General features: G+C 51.5%; 1 protein-coding gene across 9 annotated transcripts in view; it reads left to right on the top strand.

Moving 5' to 3' along the window:
- Window positions 1-24,373, top strand: part of TRERF1 (transcriptional regulating factor 1) — a 223,960-nt gene that overhangs the window by 87,656 nt on the left and 111,931 nt on the right. For all 9 annotated transcript variants that reach the window (XM_055134607.1, XM_055134610.1, XM_055134615.1 and 6 more), the window contains exon 3: window positions 4,020-4,117. The gene's annotated coding sequence lies outside the window, so the exon portion shown is untranslated. The remainder of the gene's footprint in view (window positions 1-4,019; window positions 4,118-24,373) is intronic.

Below are 24,373 nucleotides of genomic sequence, written 5' to 3'. Positions count from 1 at the left end.
CTTGCCCCCACCCCCACCCCAGGTGCTGATTTCGACTCCCTGCTCTTTGGCAGTGTTTGCTCAAGTTTGTCACAAGGCCGGGCAGTTGCAGGAGTCGGGGGCTGCTCTGACCCTGGCCCGTGGCCTTTCTGCCCTGCCAGCGCCTCCTCCCTCCTGGCTGGAGGTGTCTCTTGTTAGTGACACTGTCCTCTGAAGGTTGCTGGGGCAGGGGTGAAGCGGCAGACCGCTCTTCTCCTCAGAGCCAGGCTGCGAGAGGTGGAGGGAGCAGCCCGGAGCGACAGTCCAGGCTGGGTCCCAGGGCTGACTCTGGGGCGCCCAGACGCTCACGAGGGCCCGCCTTGGGCCCCGCGGGGTCAGGAGCTTGCGTGGGCGGCTGGGCGGCGTCCCCTTGCACCCTGACGTCTCCTCCAGAGCCTGCTCCTTGGGGCTGCCCCATCACGCTGCAGGCTCCGCTCTGATGGGGACATCCTCGCTCCCCGCCGGGGCCCAGGGCACCCCAGGACTGAGTGGGCTGCGCTGAGCACTGAAGAGGAGGAGGAGGAAATCCCCCACCCAACCAGGCGCCTCCCAGTGTGCTCCCCTTGGAGAGGGAGATGTTCTGCATCAGAGAGCGCATGTGAAGGGGTGGCCTGGCACCTTGACAGGGAGGGGACTGGAGGACAGGGGTGAGGCCAGCCATCCTTGGGGCCCCTCTCTGTGGGCTCCTGGGAAGGAAGGATCGATGCTTCCAGAAAGTTCGGGGACCTGTGTCCCTGCTCTGACCCGCCGCAGTCCTATTGTTTTGTTGCGTTTGGGGACCACACCGGCAGTGCTCAGGGCTTACCCTTAGCTCTGCGCTCAGGGGTCGCTCCTGGTGGGGCTTGAGGCTGGCTCTGTGGGATGACGGAGATTGAACCGAGGTCAGCTGCATGCAAGGCAGATGCCCGACCCACTGTGCCAACACTCTAGCCCCAGCCCACCACAGTTCTGCATTTCTGAGGGGACTGTTCTGCAATGGAGTGACGTTGCTCATGAAGGACCCTCTAGAGCAGCTGCCTGTCCCAAGCGATTGCAGCACAGCTGTTCATCACCGCCAGGGCACTGTGGTCTACCAGGTCTGCTGAGGGCAGAGCCTGTGCCAAGGCCCTGGGGTAGGAACTTGCTGGGAGGGAGCAGAGGGAGGCTGGGGCCGAGACTAGGAAAGGGTGAGGGAACTGGCTGGGGAATGTGTCACCTTGTAGGTCTCCTCAGGGGCTTTGCCTTTTACTTGGAGAAAGCTGAAGCATTACAGAAACGCGTTTAGTGTAAGAGTAATGTTTTTCTGTCACTGTCACGGTCATCCCATTGCTCATCGATTTGCTCGAGGGGGTACCAGTCACGTCTCCATTGTGAGACTTGTTACTGTTTTTGGCATATCGAATATGCCACAGGTAGCTTGCCTGGCTCTGTCGTGTGGGCGGGATACTCTCGGTAGCTTGCTGGGCTCTCCGAGAGGGATGGAGGAATCGAACCCATGTCAGCCACGTGCAAGGCAAACGCCCTACCCACTGTGCTATCGCTCCAGCCCAATGTTTTTCTACTTCAAAAAAATGGTATTTTACATTCTTTTTGTTGAGGTAACATTGGCTTACAAGGCTGTAAGTGTTGATATGTTTAAGGGGTACAGTGTTACCATAGCACAGCCACCCCCGAAGTGCCAGTGCCCTGCCACAGCCCCAGGGACCCTCTCCACCTTGTCGCTGCCTCCCTGGTACCGTCATGGCTGTTCTGCCGCCAGAGGGAGGGGTTACTGCTGCCGTTGGCCGCCGTCTCTTCCCTGGTGCAGAGGCTTCATATCCCACGGGAGTGAGATCATCCCAGATTTGCCCCTCATCCTTCTGACTGGCTTCACTTCGCGTGGCCCCTCTCGTTCCACCCATGTGGCCACCGTAGCCAAGTGGTGTCCCAGTCCCGAAGATCCCGCCCCTGCCTCATCCGCTCCTGGTCGAGTCCACCCATGGCTTTTGCCGGTGAGCCTGGGTGGCCGTGCAGCTCTCCCAGAGAGGTTCTGCCGTGAGCATCCTGGCTGCCGAGGGGACCACAGCGTACTGACCCATTTGCTGTGGCGACTGCGCCCACAGGCCACGCGCCGGGTGGCTTAAGTGACAGAAGCCATGCCTCAGAGTTCTGGGAGCCGGAGTCCCCGAGCAGGTGTGAGAGCACGTGCCCTCAGCAGCTGCCAGGAAGGGCCGCCCAGCCTCTCTCCCAGCTGCCAGCTCCTGGCCCGGCGGCAGGAAGCTCCAGTCTTACCGTGCTGCCCTTGGGTGTCTGCATCTGTGAAGTACTGTCCCTTTTAAAGGGACACTGGTCCTCGGGGATGAGGAACCCGTTCTATTCCCGCGTGAGCTCACCCGAGTAGCTCACTCTTGCAGCAACCCTCTCTGGTTAGGAGCTTATATTGAAATGCTCTAGGTTAAGACTTTTTACTGTTTTTTTTTTGTTTGTTTGTTTTTGGGTCACATTCTGCAATCCTCAGGGGTTACCTGGCTCTGCATTCAGGGATCACTCCTGGAGATGCTCAGGGGACCATATGGGATGTCAGGATCAAACCCGGGTTGACCATTGTGCAAGCTAAACCCCTGCCCACAGTACTGTTTCTCTGGCCTCGGAATTTTTTACTTTATTTATTTATTTATTTATTTTAATTAATTTATTCTTTTATTGAATCACCATGTGGAAAGTTACAAAGCTTTCAGGTTTAAGTCTCAGTTATACAATGCTCGAACACCCGTCCCTTCACCAGTGCACATATTCCACCACCAAGAATCACAGTATACCTCCCCCCCCCCCCAGCATCGGAATTTTGAGGGGCTCACCACTCAGCCAAAGTACGTGGATTGTGGACGGGCGAGGGTGAAAGCAGGGGACCCATTCAGAGGTTACTACTGTAAACTTACAATACTTCCAATAGCCGTACAGTAATTACAACAGTCAGAGGGGCGACGGCCTGGAACCAAAGTGCAGAGTAGTAGAAAAGGCGGGGACAGGACTGGAGCAGTTGTACAGAGGCCTTGGATGGGTTCGATATCCGGCACCCATATGGCCCCCTGAGCACTGCCAGGAGTGAGCCCTGAGCACCGCAAGGGTATGTTCCCACTCCCAAAAAAAGAAAAGGGAGAGGAAGGGAGATGTGGATATAGTACTATTATTGTTGTTATTTGGAAGAATTGAACACGGGTCGGCCGCCCTACCGCTGTGCTATGAGAGACGTTACTGGTGCCCGCTCGAACAAATTGAGCAATGGGATGACAGTGACAGTGACAGTTATTTGGAATTTTTATGTTTTTTTTAAAAAATTGTATTGAGTCACTGTGAGATGCACGGTTACAAAGTTGTCCATGATTGGGTTTCAGTCATAAAGCATTTCAACACCTATTCCTCCACCAGTATACATTTCCCACCACCAATGTCCCCAGTTTCTCCTCCTCCTCCTCTTCCTTTTCTTCCTTTTCCTCTTCTTCCTGTTCTTCCTCTTCCTCCTTCTCCTCCTTCTCTTCCTCCCCCTCCTCCATCTCTCTCCTTTTGGGGATTATGCTTTGCAGTACAGGGACAGAGATTATCATGTATATTCCTTTTATTTGAAAGTGTAACAGCTGAGAAGGGGAAGCGCACCGCTCCACGCCCCTCCCCCATTAGTGCTCAGGGCTTACTCGTGGTTTTGTGCTCAGGACCACAGCTGGCAGTACTGGGAAAATCCTCTAGTACCAGGGATGGGACTGGTAAGTCCCTTGCCCGCTTTACTGTCTCTCTGGCTTCCTGACCAGTCTGTTGCTTGATTAGATGTGTGTGGGGAACAGGTGATGGGGCAGGGGCAGGACTCATGTGACTTCGGGTGGGGTCCGAGTAACAGCTGGGGGCCCTCCCTCGGGCCCATCCTCAGCCACCTCTGCCGGGGACCCTCCTCCGGGGCAGAACCCGTCCCGCCACTGGTCACTTCCTGGTCTCTGTAGCTGCTGTTCCTGCTGAAGCTCCTGACTGTGCTGTTGGGGTCACCCCTACAGGCCCGGCTCTGCAGGATGCTGAAGGAGGAAGACCCGGAAGCTGGACGTGCCTGAGCGAGCCCCCCCACCCCTCCGCCCCCGTCTGAGCCCAGGAGCAGGTAGGCAACCCGGGTGTCTCGAGGCTTGCGTGCTGGGTGAGGAAGGGCCCTCGTGGGTTCTTCCCGTGGAGAACAGCTGAGAAGAAGAGCACGGCTCCCCCCCCCCCCCCCAAGGGTTCTGGACACTCGCCCTGGGATGGGCGTGACGCTGGCTCTCCCCGTCAGCCTGCGGCTCCACCTGGGGTGGCTCCAGGCGTCTCGTCTCGTCTCCCTGGACTCACAGAGCTGCGTGTGCAGCGCTGGGGAGGCAGACAGTCACGAAGGCTCTTTTCTTTGTGGTAAGAGGGACGCTGATGTCTCTGGAGAAAGACAGCACAAAAGAGCATTCTGAGAGGGACTCCCCACAGCCTCCAAGGGCAGATCCAGGGACCTGCGGGCTCTTTTGCCCATTTCGAGTGTTTTGTATCATCGCTGGCCTTGTGCTCTCTTGCAGGCTGTTTGTCTCTTGAGAAAACAGCCGCATAGCTGTGATTCTGCCGCCAGGTCCCCCACGCAAGGTTCCTGAAGAGTCAGTTCATTTGTATAGAAACGGTGTGTGTGTGTGTGTGTGGTCGCGCGTGTATTTTAAAACCTGGTCTAGCAGGAGAATGCTATTTTCCACCAATTCTTAGTAACAGTAGGGATGGAGGGCGGAAGTATTTTTAATTTGGGGGGGCGGGGGGAGTGGGGAGAGGTGCTTTTGCCTCTATCAAACATTTATCTCAGGTGAGATGGAGACAAGTGCTTCACTTATTTTTATTGTGCCTGATGGGAGTTGAGCATTTCGTAGGAAACATGGTTCTCTCCAGTGGGACAATCCAAGAGACTCATGGAGAGACTGTTGGTAGTGACGCGGCGGCAGGGTTAGAAACCGGCACATGTCTAAGCGGTGTAGCAGCCCCCGGAGCTGTCCCCGGCCCGGGCCCGAGCGGAAATGGGAGGACGGATTGGCTGTTGCTTGATTAGATGTGTGTGGGGAACAGGTGATGGGGCACCTGTAAAGACTTAAACTTTACCGGAAAGAGAACCTATAAGAGAGACTCCCTTTGGGCTGTTGTTGTTGCTGGCGTTGGGTTTGGGGGCCACACCGGGGGGACTCGGGCTTACTCCTGGCTTGGAACCTGAGGCAGCCACTTACCAAGCAAGTGCCTTCTCCCTCTGCTCCCTCTCAGGCTCCCAGCAAGATCTCTTTAGAGGTAGAAGGGTGTGGCCCACTGACAGCAGCCTGGCTAGGGCAGAGCCGGGAAAATAAATAGCCTCATTGGACCCCCGTGAGCTCCCCTGCTCCCCTGATGGAACCTCTCTTGAGTGACCTGCTCGGCCAGAAGCCAAGGGCTGGAGCCACATTGATCCCTTCGGTGGCGATCAGAAGCTCAGTGGAAGGGACGGCCAGGAAGGGCAAGTGGAACATAGATGACAGAGCAAGACACACGGACCGCTTGCATTCCCCAGGACGCCTCTCATTCACAGTGAGGAGTTCTCAGACGTCTGAACGAGGGGGCCTTTGGTCAGGACATAAACCCTGAGGTGTAAAGGTGGGGAGAAGCAGAATTCATCGTTTTTATGGTTGAAAAGTCCACGGAGGGCCAGGGTGTGGATCAAATGCCCAGCCCCTGCACGTAGGGGACCCTGGGTTAGATCTGGACTCGGCATGCCCTTCGTCACCCCCAGCACTGCTGTGTGACCCAGACACCACTGGAGGGGCCTGCACCACGAACCAAGGAAAGAATGAAAAGAAAGAGAAAAATCAGGACCTGAGGGGCTGGTAGGGCATTTGCCTTATAGGTGACCGTCCCGGGTTCGATTCCCAGCATCATAGGGTCCCCCGAGCACCTCCAGGAGTGATTCCTGAGTGCAGAGCCAGGAGTAACCCCTGTGCATCTCTGGGTGTGACCCAAAAGGCAAAAAAAAAACAAACAAACCAGGACCCGAGTGATAGTCCAGTGGTAGGGCGCACTGCTTTGCGTGGACCGGCACAGGGACAATCCCTGCACCCCATATGGGCTCCTGAGTACATTTTGACTGCGTTGCCCCAAACAGTAAAAAACATAAGGGAGAGAGGAGAAAAAACAAAACCCGGGGAAGTCAAGTGACCTGCCCACGCCTCTCATGAACTCCTTACAGTGTTTCTTGAGAGTGCTGATATTTTCTCCGAAAAACCCCTACGAACCACTTGAACCAGTTCAGGAGCTGCAGAGTGTTCGAGCCAGCACCCGGCCCAGGCTGTGCCTCCCACGCTTCCTCCATCCCAGCCTGTGTGGATCCCGGGCAGCTGTCCACACCCGAGGACTGGCTCCAGAGCACGTGGGCTGGAGGAACCCGGGTGGGGAGCGGCAGTGGCCTGCGGGTCCGCCTTCCCGTACCTGGCCCTCCACTCACACTTCGACCCGGGCGGGTTCTCTCCTGGACGCTGGCTGGTCTCGGGGCTCCCTGGTGCAGTCCCGCTGGACCTGGACCCAAGCCGTCCCAGTGGCTTCAAGAGGAGAAGGGCCCGCCCCAACAAGCCAATCGTGACATTTCATTGGCCAGGGTTGTCACGTGCCCATTTCCTAGCCAACCTGTGGCCAGGTGCAGACGCTTCGTTGGTTATTAGGTACTTGCCTGATGGGAGTGGTCCTCTCTTGGGAACCCCTCTGCTTGCTCCAGAGCTCCAGACCTGGGGGTCTCTGGGTGGGCGTCGGCAAGTCTCCGGGTACAGTAGAGAGAGGAGGGCAGCAAAGCGGCAGGGAGGCACCAGGGCTCTGTCCTTCGATAGAAACCCTTGATTTGGACTGATTCTTGGGGGATGCTGAAGATGCGCGTCCTAGCTAGGAAAGGTCTGAATCGTGGTAGCTGTAATTTCAGGCAGAAACGTCCCCAACAGGTGCCATTGGAAGGCTTGTAGTCAGTTAACAACCGCTTTTCCTAGGAAAACACTTGTTCTTCTACTCCGTTAAATATGCCGTCTGCAGGGCTGGAGAGAGCGCTCAGCGGGAAGGCGCTTACCCTGGGTCCACACCCAAGTTCGAAACTCCAGCAGCCCAGATGAGCCACCAGGGGTCACTCCTGAAAACAAGAGCACAGTGGGACATGGACCCCCACCCCACCCCAAAGCCTTCTCCAGCCCTGTCGAATTTATGAATTACTTATTCAGCCTTTGTCAGCTAGAGTCAACACCACACTCAGATTCTGGGGTAGTGAGGAGTAACGGCAGCACTGAGGTCCCCTCATTTCTTTATTTAGGGGGCCTCCCAAGCAGTAGGAGGAGGCCCTGGGACCACTCTCAATCATGCTTGGGAGCCACCAGGGCCATACTGGGAAGATCTGGAGGGGCCGGCGGGACACGACATGTGGTGCCAGGAAGAAAATTCTATTCCTTGCACACGTGCCCCAGAGCACAGACTTTGTCTGCTGAAGCCCTGGATCAATCCCAGGCACTTTTATCCCCAGAAATTGGAAAAATAAACAAATTTGAATGGGAATAAGAGCAACACTTCGTAGCTCTATTGCCGTGGATGGTATTTGGGTATCGTGGCCTTTGTGTCAAACATGGAGCCTCGGGAGATCATTTCCAAGGAAACCGTCAGGGACCAGAAAGACGCTCAACAAAGCACGTGCTTAGCACAAGGATTCAATCCTGGGCATCATCGGGTACCCCTACCCCACCCCACCCCCAAGCTGTGCCGGGAGTAGCTCCTGAGTGTGTGTGGCTAGAAGAAAATAAAAATGAAATAACATTAGAAACACCAGTCTCTAAAAATGTAGCCATAGGAATAATTCTCTAGACTGTAGCTTTTTTGTCTGATAAAAAGTGCTCAGTCCATCGAGGGTGGATGCTTGCCCGCTCCCCACCAGGTGAGGGGCTCGGGGTTTGGCCTTCCACTCTCCAAGGGAAACAGAATTCCTTCTGTGGTTGCAGTGGCCAGGGCTGGCACACACTGTACGCGTGGCCACGTGCTCCCTGGGGCTTGCAGACTGTGACTGTGGTGCTCGCACGCATGTCAGCTCTAGTGCCTGCGCCAGACTGGCTGTGTAGCGGGAGCATTCGCAGCATCTGAAGGCTGACTAGGGAGCTCGTGCTTTTACGATGGCAAGGCACGTGCCCTTTTGCTACTGCCTCATCCTCCACTGACCTTTGTGAAACCTCTCATGGACCCAAGCAGTTGGGTCCAAGTTTATGTCCTCATTTGACTTCAAGGATGGGAGACCCTTACTTGAACAGAGCTGTGGTCCATCCAGACTCACTCTATAAGGAAGGGGCTATTTGGGTCAGATAAATAAATAGCATAGAAGGTAGGGTGCTTGCCTTTCACATGGGTTTGGTCTCTGCCACCCCATATGGTCCCCGAGCCCTGCATGTCCCCAACCCTCCCCCCAAAAAACAAAATGAAGGAATTACTTGCTCTTATTATTTCTTAGAATGCCAGTTTCATTTTCCATCAGGAGGAGGAAGATCTTCAAAGACCTAAATAGTTCAGATTGAAGTGTGCGGGCTGGAGCGATAGCACAGCGGGTAGGGCGTTTGCCTTGCACACAGCTGACCCGGGTTCAATTCCCAGCATCCCATATGGTACCCTGAGCACCACCAGGAGTGATTCCTGAGTCCATGAGCCAGGAATAACCCCTGTGCATCACCAGGTGTGACCCAATAACCAGGATGAAGTGTATACATGTCTAAATATATCTCTGTCTCTATCTATCTATCTAATCTATCGTGTATACGTATGTGTGTGTGTATTGCTTTTTGGGTCACACCCAGCGGTGCTCAGGGGTTACTCCTGGCTCATATACTCAGGAATTACTCCTGGCGGTGCTTGGGGGACCATCTGGGATGCTGGGGATTGAACCCGGGTCGGCCGTGTGCAGGGCAAACTCCCTACCTGCTATACTACTGCTCCAGCCCCCGAAGTGTCCATTAACCAGGCTGGAGAGATAGTGCAGCGGGCAGGGTGCCCACCCTGCACTCAGCTGACCTGGCTTCCAGCTCTGGAACTGCATATAGTCCCCTGGCCCTTGCAAGAGTCATCCCTGAGCACAGAGCCAGGAGTAAGTCCTGACCCCTTCCCCCCAACAAAAAGTTAAAAAAAAAAAAGTAAAAGACATGTAAATGGTTTCCCTTTTTCCAGCTTAACATTCACTGTCACCCCGTTCGGTTTGATTCAGCCCTTGGTTATGTGGCATAACCAAGGGACGCTTTGGAGAAAAGCAGCGTGGGCCTCCCTCAGTTGACGGGAAGTGTCAGGACTTGCAGCAGCAGTGGCACGTTGGCACTGCCAGCAGCAGGACTTTGAACAATGCCTTTTGGAGCCATTAAAAAACCCCAAACACACACACCCAGCCGTCACCGCTGGCATCTGAATCAGCCATAAAACGTTCTCCCGCTGCTCTGCTCCGCACCCCTGCTCCACTTTGCTTCCCAGCCGGGAGCCGAGTGTCCGTGGGAGGGCAGCCCCCGTCCCACGCGGCGGAGAGCAGCCTGCCTCTGGCCGCAGGCCCAGGGCACCTGAAGGGACTCGGGAGCCCTCGCACCCCGCCTGCCGCAGGCTCTCCTCAGGCGTGTCCCCTGTGAGCGGCGTAGGGCCTGAGCGCTGACAGTCTCGGGAGCCTTGCACGCGGCTGACCCGCACGGCAGAGCCTGGCAAGCTACCCGTGGTGTATTCGATATGCCAAAAATAGTAACAACAAGTCTCACAATGGAGACGTTACTGGTGCCCGCTTGAGCAAATCAATAAGCAACAGGATGACAGTAACAGTGACAGTATTTTATTTATTTATTTATAATCATTTATTAATTTATGGGATGACAGTGATTCAGTGATCAAAGATTGATATTTGGGGAGCTCATTTCAAAGGTGGACATACCATAGCACACACCTGACAGACACACAAAGTCCTGGCCTGTGGAACTTGAAGTATTTATATATACATAGAGTGATAGCACAGTGGGTAGGGCGTCTGTCTGCCTTGCACACGGCCAACCTGGGAGGCCTCCATTCCTCCATCCCTCTCAGAGAGCCCGGCAAGCTACCAAGAGTATCCCGCCTGCACAGTAGAGCCTGCAAGATACCCATGGCATATTCGATATGCCCAAAACAGTAACAAGTCTCACAATGGAGACGTTACTGGTGCCCGCTCAAGTAAATCGATGAACAATGGGGTGACAGTGATACAGTGACATTTTAAACTTAAAATATAAAAAGGCCTTTGAAGATTCTTTGAAGAAACTTTCAAGAAAGTGAGGCCAGAGTGATAGCGCAGCCGGTGGGGAACTTGCCTTGCACACGGCCAACCTAGGTTCTATCCACAGCATCCTATGTGGCTCCCTGAGCCCGCCAGGAGGGGTCCCTGAGCACAGAGCCAGCAGTAAGCCCTCCAAACAACCACAAAAAACTTTCAGAGACAGCTCAGAGAAGGGACCACCAAGTAAAGGGTGCTAGGAGGACCCACTCAGGATGGGAGATGCGGGCTGAAAGTAGACTATGGCCCGAACATGATGGTCACTTAATACCTCTACTGCAGGGGCTGGAGCAATAGCACAGCGGGGAAGGCGTTTGCCTTGCACGCGGCCGACCCGGGTTCAATTCCCAGCATCCCATATGGTCCCCTGAGCACCGCCAGGAGTAACTCCTGAGTGCAAAGCCAGGAGGTAATCCCTGTGCATCGCCAGGTGTGACCCAAAAAGCAAAAATAAATAAATAAATAAATAAATAAATAAAACAAAAAAAACCCCAAAACTTAATACCTCTACTGCAAACCACAACACCCAAAAGGAGAGAGAGAGAGAGAGAGAGAGCAAAAGGGAATGCCCTGCCACAGAGGCGGGTTGGGGTGGCGGGGGGATAATGGGGTGGGGGTGGTGGGAGGGATGCAGGGACCATTGGTGGAGGAGAATGAAAGGGCACTGGTGGAGGGATGGGTACTCGATCATTGTATGACTGAAACTCAAGCACGAAAGTTTGTAAGTCTGTAGTGGTACCCCCATGGTGATTCACTAATAGAAAAATTTTTAAAAAATAAATAAAACTTGCAGGAAAGCATTCATGCCTGTGTTCTATGAACTGTTGCAGGATTTAGGGATGATTAAAAAAAAAAGATGAAAAAATTCCAGAACATTCTTTTAGGCAAACATGCCCCTGATGACAGACTTGGCAAGCCTCCAAAGGGCGCTCTAGGCCAAACTCACATAGGAATGTGAAAAGTTTAAGATAAAATTTTGGTGAGTAGATTTCAGCAGTAGAATCTGCAATGTTCTACCAGTATCCAGGAATTTACATTCCTGGAATACAGGTTCGGCGTCACTTGGCATATATTTTCACATACTACATCTAAATCATCTAAGTAAAATATGTAACAGTATCAAAAAAGAAGTTCAAAAGTGCATTGAGTCAATCCCGTGTTTAATTTTTCACAGAACCACTCCCAACTGATTGTGGCCACCTTGGTGTACGGAGCTTAGTTACATACAGCCTCCTGATAGTCTGTCTCTGGGTCCCAATGATGCCAACGCTGGTGGTGACTGAGAGTTTAAAAGCAACTCAGTGTATAATGTTATAAAAATAGTAACTTGAAGAAAAATTACTGTCATAAAGAAAAGGGTAAAATTATCATTAACAACAGATAGCTTACTTGTAGGCCATGAAGACTTAAAACAATTTCTGTTTTTAGGTGGTGAGATTAAAATTTGGGATTTAGGCACTTCTGAAATTAGCTCATGAGGATGTTGCCCTTCTTCTCAAAGTTTCATCAGGATTTTTCGAGTCTCACAAGACTGCTCTAAGTCTGTTCAGAAACATAAGTAGATAAGATCCTCAGGGGGAATTGTGCAAATGGTTTTAGGGAAAAAGTGAGCACTATCGGATATTAAAACATATAGCACTCCCAGATATTAAAATGTATTCAGAAGCCTTTGTAATGAAAATGCCGCAGTGCTGGCATCGGATGAGGAAGTAGATAAGAGAACTGGGCTGGTTCAGAAATAGACTCTTGGCATAAATAATTGAATAAATCATAAAGGAGCCATCGCAAATCAATGGGGAAGAAAAAATTATTCAATAAATAATTTTGATGCCAGGTTAGCAATTAGGAAAAGCCATTTTGACTCCACCAAAATGAATTACAGATGGATTAAACAATTAAATGCAAAATGTTAGAGGCATAGGAAATCTATAGAATCGAATATTGCTTAGAAACGAAAGGAAAACAGTCAAAAAGGAAATGAATAGTTAGACTGTAGGAAAATAAAAAAAATGTCTTCATGTAAAAATTCAAGATGGAGAGTGGAGAGTTAGTATCGTGGATAAGGCACTTACTGAACACAGCTGACCCAGGTTTGATCCTCGCCAGCTGCATATGGTCCCTTGAACACCACCAGGAATGGTCCCTGTGCACAGCGCCAGGTATAAGCCCTGAGCACAGCTCGGTGTGACCCTCTCCCCGCCAAGAGACAGTCCAATAGTTGGGAGGGCAGCAGGCTGGTCTGCACTGACGTAACACAGCACTTACAGATATGTGGAATAGTCGATTATTTTTTTCAAGTTTAAAATATCATGTTTCTTTTTTAATATATCAGCCTCTAAATACATTTTTATTATTGTTGTTTGGGGACCACACCCGGCGATGCTCAGGGCTTACTCCCGGCTCTGTGCTCAGGGAGGACTCCTGGCAGAGCTCAGGGAACCATGTGTGGTTCCAGGGATCAAACCTGGTTGGCCTTCCACAGGGCAGGGCCAACCCCTACCCATTGTACTATTGCTCCAGCCCCCAAAAGACATTTTTAATGTGCACTAGCCAACAATGCCGACCCCTCCCAGGACCACCCTGGTGGTGATCAGGTGTTTGTGCAGTGCCAAGGACTGAACTCAGACCTTGCACGTGTGAGGTGTGTCCTCTACCAGTTGAACCATCTTACTACTTCCTCCAAAATACATTTTCAATGATAGTCCAGTATCTGATAATAATGTGATACTGTGTGGAGCAATTTTACAGTATATTAAAGAGCCATATTAATCACTCATGTTGAAAGAGAGAGAGAGAGAGAGAGTGCGTGCGTGCGTGTGTGTGTGCCCACGCCTGCACCACACCAGCTGTGCTTAGGACTTACTCCTGATTCTGTGCTCAGGCATCACTCCCATCGGACTCCAGGGACCCTATGGGGTGCCGAGGTTCGAACCCTCCTCTGCCTAGTTCAAGACAGGTGCCCCACCTCCTGTACTATCGCTCCAGCCCCCATCCACGCATTTTGATCCAGTAATATCACTTCTGTGGATCACCTCCTCTCATCTCTTCCCCAAGGAGGAAGTAATAACAAAATACTTAATAAGCTCTTTAGTCTCAGTGTTCCCAGATGCACTTGGGGGGACTAGGAGGGTGCTGAGGGCCACTCCCTATGATAATACACAGCCACCAGGACGGTGGCTCAGGGGATGCAGTGTAGCTCAGTGCCAGAGACTCCCAGGCTGCTCCGGCAGTGCTCAGGGAGTCTCCAGGGCCACACCTACTGGTGCCTGGGGGCACGCCAGGGCTGCACATAGCAGCACTCAGGGGACCAGGCGGTGCCAGGGGACCGAACTCAGGTCAGACACATAATAAGCATTCACTGTGATCAGTGTACTACCTCCCAGCCCCTAGATGCATTATTTGCAAATTATACACATACACCCAACACACACACACAAACACACAGACACACAGACACACACACACACACAGAGTTAATGCCCAACAATTTGGTAATTAAAATGGTTTTCCCAGCATGCTACTCTGCTGTAATGGATAATTATTTTTGAAGAAGTGTAGCAACGTGGGGCTGGAGCGATAGCACAGTGGGTAGGGCATTTGCCTTGCACGCGGCTGACCCGGGTTCGATTCCCAGCATCCCATATGGTCCCCTGAGCACGGCCAGGAGTAATTCCTGAGTGCAGAGCCAGGAGTGACCCCTGAGCATCTGGGTGTGACCCAAAAAGCAAAAAAAAAAAAAAAAAAAAGTGTAGCAACGTGACAAGATGTTGACAATTTTGTGTGTGGAAATTATAAACCGTGATAGAGTCTCATTGTGGGATGCAGCTGGATACGGCTGTGCTGTACAGATGAAGGAACTGTGTCAGCATAGCAGTATATAGCAGTTGGAATGTGGCAGAAGGTAAACGAGTAAGTTGCAAAGTAGATGGTGGGATTCCTGTTACATCAAATTCAGATGAGTGCAAAGCAAATGATGTCGTGGACATTTAGACAAAGCCATAGACATGTGACAAGACTCTTTAAGCCTAGACATCATTTCTGGAAAATGATGGGAGGAGAGAGTGACCAGTACCTCAGGAACAGTACGTTGGATTCTGGACATATGTATTTATTTATCTTGCACTATTTTCACACTAGGGGCTGGAGCGATAGCATAGCAGGTAAGGTGTTTGCCTTGCATGCGGCTGACCCAGAATCGATTCCTCCATCCGTCTCAGAGAGCCCGGCAAGCTACCAAGAGTGTCCCGCCCACACGGCAGAGCCTGGCAAGCTCCTTGTGGCGTATTTGATATGCCAAAAAGTTACAAGTCTCACAGTGGAGACGGTACTGGTGTCTGCTCGAGCAAATCGATGAGCAACAGGATGACAGTGCTACAGTGCAGTGCAGAGAAGTGTATAGCTATCAGTGGCTTTCAGATTTAATTAGATTTTTTTATTTTCTCACATTTCCAAATTTTCTCTTAACATTGCATTTATTTAAGCATCTGATGGAACTGGAGGATGTCATGTTAAACAAAGGAAGTTGGAAGAAGGACAGACACTCATTTTTGATGTTGAGGAGAGCCAAGATAAGGAAATGGTCAGTATCAAATGATCAACCTGTGGCCCTGAATTGTAGAATCGAGGCCCAAGCACGGTAGGGCAAATGGGTAGAGAATAAAGTGAACGGAAGTAACACGAGGGCATTGGGTGGAGAATCTGGAGCCCTTATTTAGTAGGTGCAACTCCGCAGAGATGGAAGCTCGAGGTGAAAAAGCGCCCCGGTTGCTTTCCAACTCACTTTACCTAGAAAGACATCTTCTAATTGCATCCAAGATGCAGTGAACTACAAACTTTGTCTCTCCTCATAACTGAACAGTATTCCATTGTGTATCTCTACCACAAGTTCTTTTTCTTCGTTTTCTTTACTTTTCTTTCTTCCTTCCTTTCTATCTTTCTTTCAGGGGACCATATGGGATGCTGGGAATCGAACCCGGGTCGGCCGCGTGCAAGGCAAACGCCCTACCCGCTGTGCTATCACTCCAGCCCCCAACAGACAGACAACTCTTAACAGTACATGGGAACTTTCAAAGCCTTCTTCTTTGAACAACGAAAATCAGAAAGTCACGCTAAAACCTGATGCCATCTTCAGACAGGACAGCGCTAGAGGGGACAGATTTGGAGGGTTGACATCTCACGTGTAGCGTGTTGTTTAATCGCTTTTCACCCTGACCTTCAGGAACTGAAAAATGGCAGAATGACCCATCTGAAGGTCAAAACTCTAAACCAGGGCCCACTGCCCTTGGAAAACTGCTGTCCCGATGGGGGCACCGCAGTGTCCAGGGTGCCTGACCTCCTGCTGACCACTGCTTGGGAGACCAGGCTCAACAGATCTCTGGGCGCGAGGGTGTGCAGTCCATGCTGATGGCGGAGAGGGAGACAGGACATCGAAAGGCGTTTGAGTCTTGCACACCACAGGCATTGGTCCCCATTAATTCTGTAGCACTGTAGCACTGTCGTCCCCTTGTTCATCGATTTGCTCGAGTGGGCACCAGTAATGTCTCCATTGTGAGACTTGTTGTTGCCTTTAAAAAATACCAGTAACTCAGGCCGGAGCAATAATGCTGTAGATCGGGCATTTGCCACATCCAACCCAGATTTGATCCCTGGTACCCCATGTGGTACCCAGAGCACCACCGGGAGTTACTTCTGAGCACAGACCCAAGAGTAAGCTCTGCACACCCCCGGCAGTGACCCAAGTCATTTCTATATTTGTGGTGTGAAGGAATGTGCTTTTTCACAAATGACTTACAGTTTGACTGTGAGATTCTTTATCAGTAAAATTCGGTAGTTTTCCTTGGAGAAATTTTCTGAGTATTGGTATTAGTTAGAGTAACCCTTTTCTGAAGAAACAAAACGTCAAATTATTGCATAACACAGTAGCACTGTCTCACTGTCATCCCGTTGCTCATCGATTTGCTGGAGTCGGCACCAGTAACGTCTCCATTGTGAGACTTGTTGTTACTGTTTGTGGCATATTGAATACGCCATGGGTAGCTTGCCAGGCTCTGCCATGTGGGCGGGATACTCTGGGTAGCTTGCCAGGCTCTCCAAGAGGGACGGAGGAATCGAACCCGGGTCGGCCATGTGCAAGCAAACGCCCTACCCACTGTGTTATCCAGTCCTTTTGCAACCTTAAATAAGTTAAAGAGATTCTTTTCAGGGCATGGGTTTGAGCCACACCTGGTCATGGTCAGAATCACTCCTGGCAGTAGAGATTTATTTCACACTCAGTCTGACATAGATACTCCTGGTAGGTATCTAGTCATTCAAGAAGAAATTCAGTTTTCATTCCATCTTATGGCTCTTCCATCCCCTAGGGTCTTGGGGGTGGGGGGGTCCTCCGCATCTACCGACAGATGGAGATAGAATGCATAGAAAAGGCTCAGAGCTTTCTAATCATCTTAACCTGAAAGTTCCTGATCCTCCTACCCACTTTCCGTTTGTGCGAATTGTCACAGGGTACCACCTGGCACAAGGGCTGCTGAGAAATAGCCCTTCAGTGGACCGTCCCACACTCCGGACAGAGAAGCATGAGTGTTACTCATTCAGTTCAGCCTGCCACTATATATTATGAATTTATAAATTTGTTGTATATTATTCACAGAACATTCTCTTGCAAAGAGTTCTGAATTTTAACAACATTGTGTGAGCATCTCCTGACCTTTAAATCTTTTACCAGAAGTCTGAGTTTTTAGTGTCTGCATAGGATTCCTTGAATTATCCCTGATTTAACTAATTTTCTATTATGATGCAATTAGGTTTTTGTTATTATGAATAGTGCCGCTTTGAAATTCCCTGTTCATAAATCTTAGAATATCCCTCTGATGAATTCCTCCGGGAAATTTCTTGAAGTAAACTTGTTCAGCGCCAAGCCTGGCAATCCATTCTACAGATATGTGGGCTAATTTACATGCTCATCAATAGTATCTCAGGATTCTTGTTTCGGAAAGCTCTTGATTCTCTGGGATGTTATAGTTGTTTTGAGTTTTTATCAGTTTGATTGCTGAAAACAGTACTGTATTGTTTCAGTCTGCCAGCTTTGCTTCCTAGTAGACGTCAACATTATTTTTCATCTCTCAAATGTGTGTGCTTGTGAATATTGCCTCTTGCACATTCTTCCCCATTTTTATTTCACAGTGTTACATCCTTTTTCAATCATTTACAAGAAAGTTTTATGAAATGTTTGTCATAATTTTTTTCTAGCAGTTTCCTTCATTTAACTGTAGGGTTTTTAAAAAAAAATGATTAAACCCTCCAGTTGAAGTCATGCCCATGAATCAGCCTGTTTAGCCGGTACTCCTGAAATTAATACCAGCTCGTAAGACCCTCCCCTGCCCCCGCCATACTAACCCTCATATGGTTCAAATGTTCTTAATGTGAGCTTGACTTCTTCAGGATCATCTGACCCACATTAGTGGTGGAGATAGTGAGATGCACTTTTCTTATCTTCCTGGGATACTCAGAGGAGCAGAGAGACGGGATGATGGATGGAGACAAACCCTCCATAGTTGTCGCTCACAGAACTTCTGTTTCTCCCCTGAGAGCTTATTAAAAACACATGTGAGGGTAGCAGGAGCTGAGCAAGGGCATCAGCAGGGCCCCGACGGGCCGACTGGGGCAAGCCACTTGTCTATGCAAGACCTTCGTTTATTCATTTGCAGAAGTTGCAGAGCTGTGGGCGGGGGTTTTGGAAATTCCAGGGCTCTGTGGGGGCTTCCTCTGCCCCCTCCCCCTATCCTCCGCCCACTCGGGCTTGGTGGGTGGGGAAGTGCGGAGGTGGTTAGTCCTTTGGTCTCCGAGGTTTATGAAGAAGTCAGTCCTGTGTCTGTGGGTTCCAAATAGACTGTGGTCTAGGTATAATGTTGGCCTAATAAGATTAAACGCATCTAACATGGCTTTTCTTTAAAACACAAATATTGAGCCACTTTTAATTGTCCTCATCAAATCACGTTACTCATTCCAGAATATATTTCCAGCGTGCTGAATTTGAGCATGAGCTAAGTATCGCAGGCCCTGATGCAACTCTTTTTGGTCGGTTTATTCTGGTTTTTTGGGGGCCACACCCAGGAGTGTCAGGGACTACCCGAAGCTGGGTGTTCAGGATCACGGCTAGGGGTGCTGGGGGTCAAACCCAGGCTTCCTGCTTGTGAAACATGTGCCTGAGCTCATGGAGCCATCGCCTGGTCCCCTGAGTAAATGGCTTTATTTTATTTCATGTTGGGGACTATACCTGGTGATGGTCAGCAGTTGTTCCCAGCTCTGTGCTCAGGGATCATTCTTTTTGTTTTGTTTTGTTTTTGTTTTTGGGTCACACCCGGCAATGCTCAGAGATTACTCTTCGTGGTGCTCTGGGGACCATATGGGATTCGGGACATCGAACCCGGGTCGGCCGCATGCAAGGCAAATGCCCTACCCGCTGTGCTATCACTGGCTCTCAGGGATCACTCTGAGCATTGCTGGAGAGGTCAGACTGTACTGGGGATCCAACCTGGAATCCTCCCACAGGCGAGCATGTGCTCCACCTATTGGCTTGTATCGAGCCCCCTGATTAAATCTGTATTGTCGGTGCTCAGGGCTTATTCCTGGCTCTGTGCTCAGAGATCACTCCTGAAAGGGACCTTTTGCTTATAGGTTTCAGGGATCCAACACGGGTCAGCTGCAAGCAAGGCGTATGTCCTACCGCCGTTCTCTCTCTCCAACTTCTCTGAGTATAATTTTATTTCGTTTTTTAAATTTTTACTCATTTTTCAATTGAGTCACAGTGAGATGCACAGTTAACAAATTTGTTCCTGATTTGGTTTCGGTCACATGATGATCCAGCACCCATCCCTTCACTACTGTACATTTTCCACAACCAGTATCCCCAGCTTGCCTCTGCCCCCACCCCCTCAGCTGCCTCTATGGCAAGCACTCCCCGCCCCCCTTTCCGTCTGGGCATTGTGTGCAGTACAGGTGCTGGAAGGTCATCGGGCCCATCCCTTTGCCTACTTTCAACACTCAGCTCTCGTCCAGAGTGATCATGTCCAACCGTTATTGTCATGCTGGTCCCTTCGCTATCCTAGCTGCCCTCTTCTCCCCAAACCCCTGCACACACTAATGGCCAGCTTCACTCCATCAGCCAGGCCGCCTGCCACTGTTTTCCCTGGTTTGGGATATTAGTTTCATATTATTTTATTTTATGAATGCAATCATTCTAGAATTTTAAATAGAAGATGAATCAACAGGCTCAGGGCCTCTCGCTCTTCTGAGTTCCTCAGTGTCACACGAGAGAGTGGGTCAGCGTCCAGAGGGAAGGGGCCGTGGTCACACGAGAGAGTGGGTCAGTGTCCAGAGGGAAGGGGCCGTGGTCACTTGAGAGAGTGGGTCAGTGTCCAGAGGGAAGGGGCCGTGGTCACTTGAGAGAGTGGGTCAGCGTCCAGAGGGAAGGAGCAGTGGTCACGTGAGAGAGTGGGTCAGCGTCCATTGGGAAGGAGCAGTGGTCACGTGAGAGAGTGGGTCAGCGTCCATTGGGAAGGAGCAGTGGTCACGTGAGAGAGTGGGTCAGCATCCATTGGGAAGGAGCAGTGGTCACGTGAGAGAGTGGGTCAGCATCCATTGGGAAGGAGCAGTGGTCACGTGAGAGAGTGGGTCAGCGTCCAGAGGGAAGGGGCCGCAGCTGAGCTGAGACAGATGCTGACTCAGACCGGGGCCATGGTACAGCAGGGCTGAGCGTTTGCCTTGCATGCGCCTGAATCGGGTTCAATCCCCAGCACCCCCTATGGTCCCCTGAGCACCATTAGGGGTGGGTCCTGAGTGCTGACCAGAGTAAGCTCTGAGCTCTGCTGAGTGTGCCCCCCCAACCCCCCCCCCCAAAAAAGAAATATTGATTCTCGGGTTTGTCTTTTGGGATTCTTTCTGCTTTCCAGAGCTTCTGCTCTGAACAGCAGAGAGACAAGGAAAGGGAGGGCCAGCCGTGGTCAGGTGAAGGCCCAGTGTGCTTCTGATTTTACTTTCTTTCCTTGTGCATTGAGTGGAGATACCCTTGTTGCCTGCACCCCCACTAGGCTGGAAATGGAGCCACCGGCCCTTGGGTGGTTTGTAGCCTTGCATCAACTGCATTGCCTCTCGCCTTACATCGTTTGGCGACAGATTTGCAGAAGACCAACCCAAACTACTCTCAGCACCGGTAAATTTGTTTCTGCGCCAAGCAATTCAGGTGTGTGTGGATCCTTGCCCTGGGTTGGTCTTCCTCCAAGGCTCGAGGACATACCTACGACCCAGTTTCCTTCCTTCCCTTTTGGTCTTTCGGCCACACCTGACTGTACTAAAGGCTTGCTCCTGGCTCTGCCTTCAGGGATCACTTCCTGGAGGGGCTTTGGGGACCACATATGGTGCGAGCATCAAACCAGGGTCAGCTACGAGCGAGCAAATACCTTAGCCCCTGTGCTGTCTCTCCAGCCCTTTCCCTGCTTGTTCTTCTCTCCGTGATAACCTCTCCTGGGTCCGGCCCGGCCGCTCCAGGCCCCTGGGCTGATCTGTGCTTTTCTCACCCAGTGGGGGAGAAGCAGCTGGCTTCTTTGAAGGGTCAGCCAGAGGTTTAGGACTACATCTGGTCTCCCTAGGGTGCCTTGACCAAGGGCTGGTGCTTTCCTGGGCCTGCACTGTGTGGTGGGCACGGCCGAGATTGTTGGGGACTTGAGGTCTGTGGGGAAAGTAGACGGGGTCCTGAGGCAGAACCTGAGGCAGAACCTCTGCTTCACGTGCGTCTCGGTCCTCCCAGCCGTCGGACTTGAACTGTACATAACCTTCAGAGATGAGTAAGATAGACTCATGGCTGAGAAAGTCAAGTTCAGCTTGGGATCAGCTTCCCCAGGTGATCCAACCATGGGGCTAGGAGCAGAGTCGGTATCTTGCGCACCTTCCGTTTCTCTCTGCTCTCTGCTCTTTCCTCCTTCCTACTCATCCCCCCGTCCCCTCGCCCAGTACCAGCTCAGGGTCCTTCATTAACTAGACGGTCAGTCAATAGCTGTTAACTTGTTATCGACTGACCTGTGTACCATCAGACCGAATGCAACCTTTGCGCTCATACTTTGTGGATATCATTACGGTGGGGGGGGACAAGGTGATCGATTGCCAGTTATTCATTTGTGGATTATCCCTAGTAATTCATGTCTTCTTTCCTTGAATTATGAGGTTCTCCTTACAAAAATGACGAGGAGATAAAGATGTACAGAAATAAATCTGTGTGTGTGCGCGCACCTATGCATGCATGCTCATGTACAAACACATACTCGGATCTGCATGACAGAACCGAGTATGTTTCAGCTCCCTGCTTTCTTTTTCCCGGACAGCTGAAATTTGGTTGGATGCTCTTTTCTCCACTGAAATGTCACTTCCGTCGACAGGGCTGGTGATAGGTGCAGCACTTAGATTTGCTTTTCATCTTTGAGAAAAGCTGGCCGGGAAAACCCGTTCCCATGCATATTTCCTCTCGGGTTGACTTCCACTTCCTCCAGGAAGCTTTCTCTGTTTTCCTTCGTGCCAAAAGACACACACTAACACACACTTTGTCTCGCAGTGGGTTCTCAGCGCTGCGTCCTGTGACCTCGAGGGTTTCGTGGCCATGGGTTCCCGTTGATCCCTTGGTCAGCTCTTTGAGATCTGCGCGTGGTCGAACCACATTCCTTTGCTCCTGGCACTCACTCCTTAGCACTCACCTCTGTGTTTGGATATAGGGGGCTGTGGGTTGGTGGCTGGCGCTGCGGCTGGGGTCTGTGCTCGTCTTCCCAGCGCCCCTCTCAGCAGCCCTGTCCTCGGCTGGGTTCCGGTTCGCGTTCCCATTCCTGGCACCTCGGGGGGCGGTGAGACTGTGTGCTAGCTGAATGATTCTCCCCTCCCCACTCCCCACCGCCGCTCACTCTCGGTAGCCAGCCTCCACCTTCAGGCTAGAGTCTGTGGTGCTGAACAGAGACTGCTCTGTAAAAGTGCTCGGTAGGGCTTCGTCGAGTGAATGGAGTTTGCACGTGGGAGAAGTGGGGGCAGGAGAGGGTAGGTTTCCAAGCTGGGGGTGCAACGCCTCCTCCTGCTGTTGTTTTTCTGTTTTGTGTTTGTTTGGGGACCACACCCCGAGATGCTCAGGGGTTCCTCTGGCTCTGCACTCGGGAATGAATCACTCTGCAGTGCTCGGGGGACCATATGGGATGCTGGGGAACACACCTAGTGGGCCGCATGCAAGGCAAACACCCTCCCTGCTGGGTTGTCACTCCGGCCCCTCCTCCTGCTTCTGATTTCCAGGGTGAGAGAAGACCCTTCCTCCCCTGGCTAGGGAGAAGCAGCTGAGTAGAGGAGCGTGGCCGTGATTCTAACGCTTGTGTTTTAGAAGCAACAGTGAAAACTCTTCTTCGTCTGGGCCTCTTTTCAGGCATCTGCCCGATTGGGATGGAGGAGGAAATCCGGAAGGAAGGGTGGGCACGGGGTCCACTCTGGTGTAGACCTCATCTTCCTGTGTTGGTCCTCGGGGCACCAACCCCCCACCCTGCCCCCAGGGGTGGCTAATAAAAGCTACATGTCTGCAGTGGGCAGAGAAAAGCACCCGGGGGTCACCATGCACCCGCATAATATTCCCGGGTGGCCATTGCTGTACTCACCAGTTGGTGCCCATTTGCTTAGCATGTTGGCTGTGTTCCCTGGCCAGCCAGAATGGTTGGTCACTTAATGTTTGTGATGTTTGTTTAGTTTGGGTTCTGCTTGCAGGATCACAGAGTTGGGGGGCTGGGGGAGAGGGTGTACACTGGGCAGTGGTCAGTGAACTATATATGTGGGATGCTGGTGATCAAACCAGAGCTGGTCGTGTGCAAGGTACTATCTCTACCCCCGTGCTATCTCTGGCCGGCATCGGGCACCTTCTGCTTGCCCCCTGCCCCGTCCCGGACAGCTCTCTCCATTCCTTATTCCGCCACAGGCTCCTGGGCTGAGTCTTTTCCTCCTCTCTGCTTCCTCCTCTGCGGCCTTGGCCTTCGGCAGCCAACTCCCGAGACTTGTCTGCACTTTCGCTCTCAGAAATGAACTCAGAGGCCAGAGCAGCTGGACAGCGGGGAGGGCACCTACCCTGCACATGGCCAACCCAGGTCCAACTTCTTATGTCCCAAAGGGTCCCCTGAGCACTGCCTAGAATGATCCCTGAGTGCAGAGCCAGGAGTAAACGGTGAGCCCGGGAGACAGTGATTCTGTGGACTCCCTATTCCATCCCGCCATCATCTCCTCTTTTCTGGAAAAGGGTAAAATCTTCAATCCTTAAAGTCATCGTTGTTTATAAAGTGAAATTTACTTCTGGAATTCAGCTTCTTAAAGGAAAATAAAATAAGTATTGTGGGGGGAGTACAGGGTGCCACCCCTGACAAATTCCTCCCAGAGCTGCCTAGGGGACCATAAAGGATGGTGGGGATAGAACCCAGATTGGTCACGTGCTAGGCAAACATGCTGTCCACCGTCCTATCATTCTGGCCCCAGAAAATCAAAATTTGAATCTTTTGTTTCTCCAGCAGATCTGCCCAATTCTCTTTTTCTTCCTTTGTTGCTTTTGGGTCACACCTGGCAACGCACAGGGGTCACTCCTGGCTCTGCACTCAGGAATTACTCCTGGCCGTGCTCAGGGGACCATATGGGATGCTGGGAATCAAACCCGGGTCAGCCGTGTGCAAGGCAAATGCCCTACCCACTGTGCTATAGCTCCAGCCCCAAATTCTCTAGCTTTTTGTTAAAGTGGGAGAGTGTTTTCTTTCTTATTCTCATGACTATTTTCTCTTTGGAATCATGTCCAGGCTGGAGCAACAGTACAGGAGTTGAGGTACTTTCCCTGCACGGGGCCCCCCGGGTTTGGCCTCTTGTCCCCGCATGTGGTCCCACCAGGAGTGAGCCCTGAGTGCAGAGCCAGGAGTAGCCCTGAGCCTCACCAGCTCTGACTCCCACCCCCGATAAAAGAAACGAACCCAGAAGTCCCCTGCGGACTTGGAGGGGGGTCGGCAGGGGCACCCCCTGCCC

The sequence above is a fragment of the Sorex araneus genome, chromosome 4 (genome assembly GCF_027595985.1).
Source record: "Sorex araneus isolate mSorAra2 chromosome 4, mSorAra2.pri, whole genome shotgun sequence".
Taxonomy (NCBI): Eukaryota; Metazoa; Chordata; class Mammalia; order Eulipotyphla; family Soricidae; genus Sorex; species Sorex araneus.
This window is presented reverse-complemented; position numbering and strand designations above follow the sequence as displayed.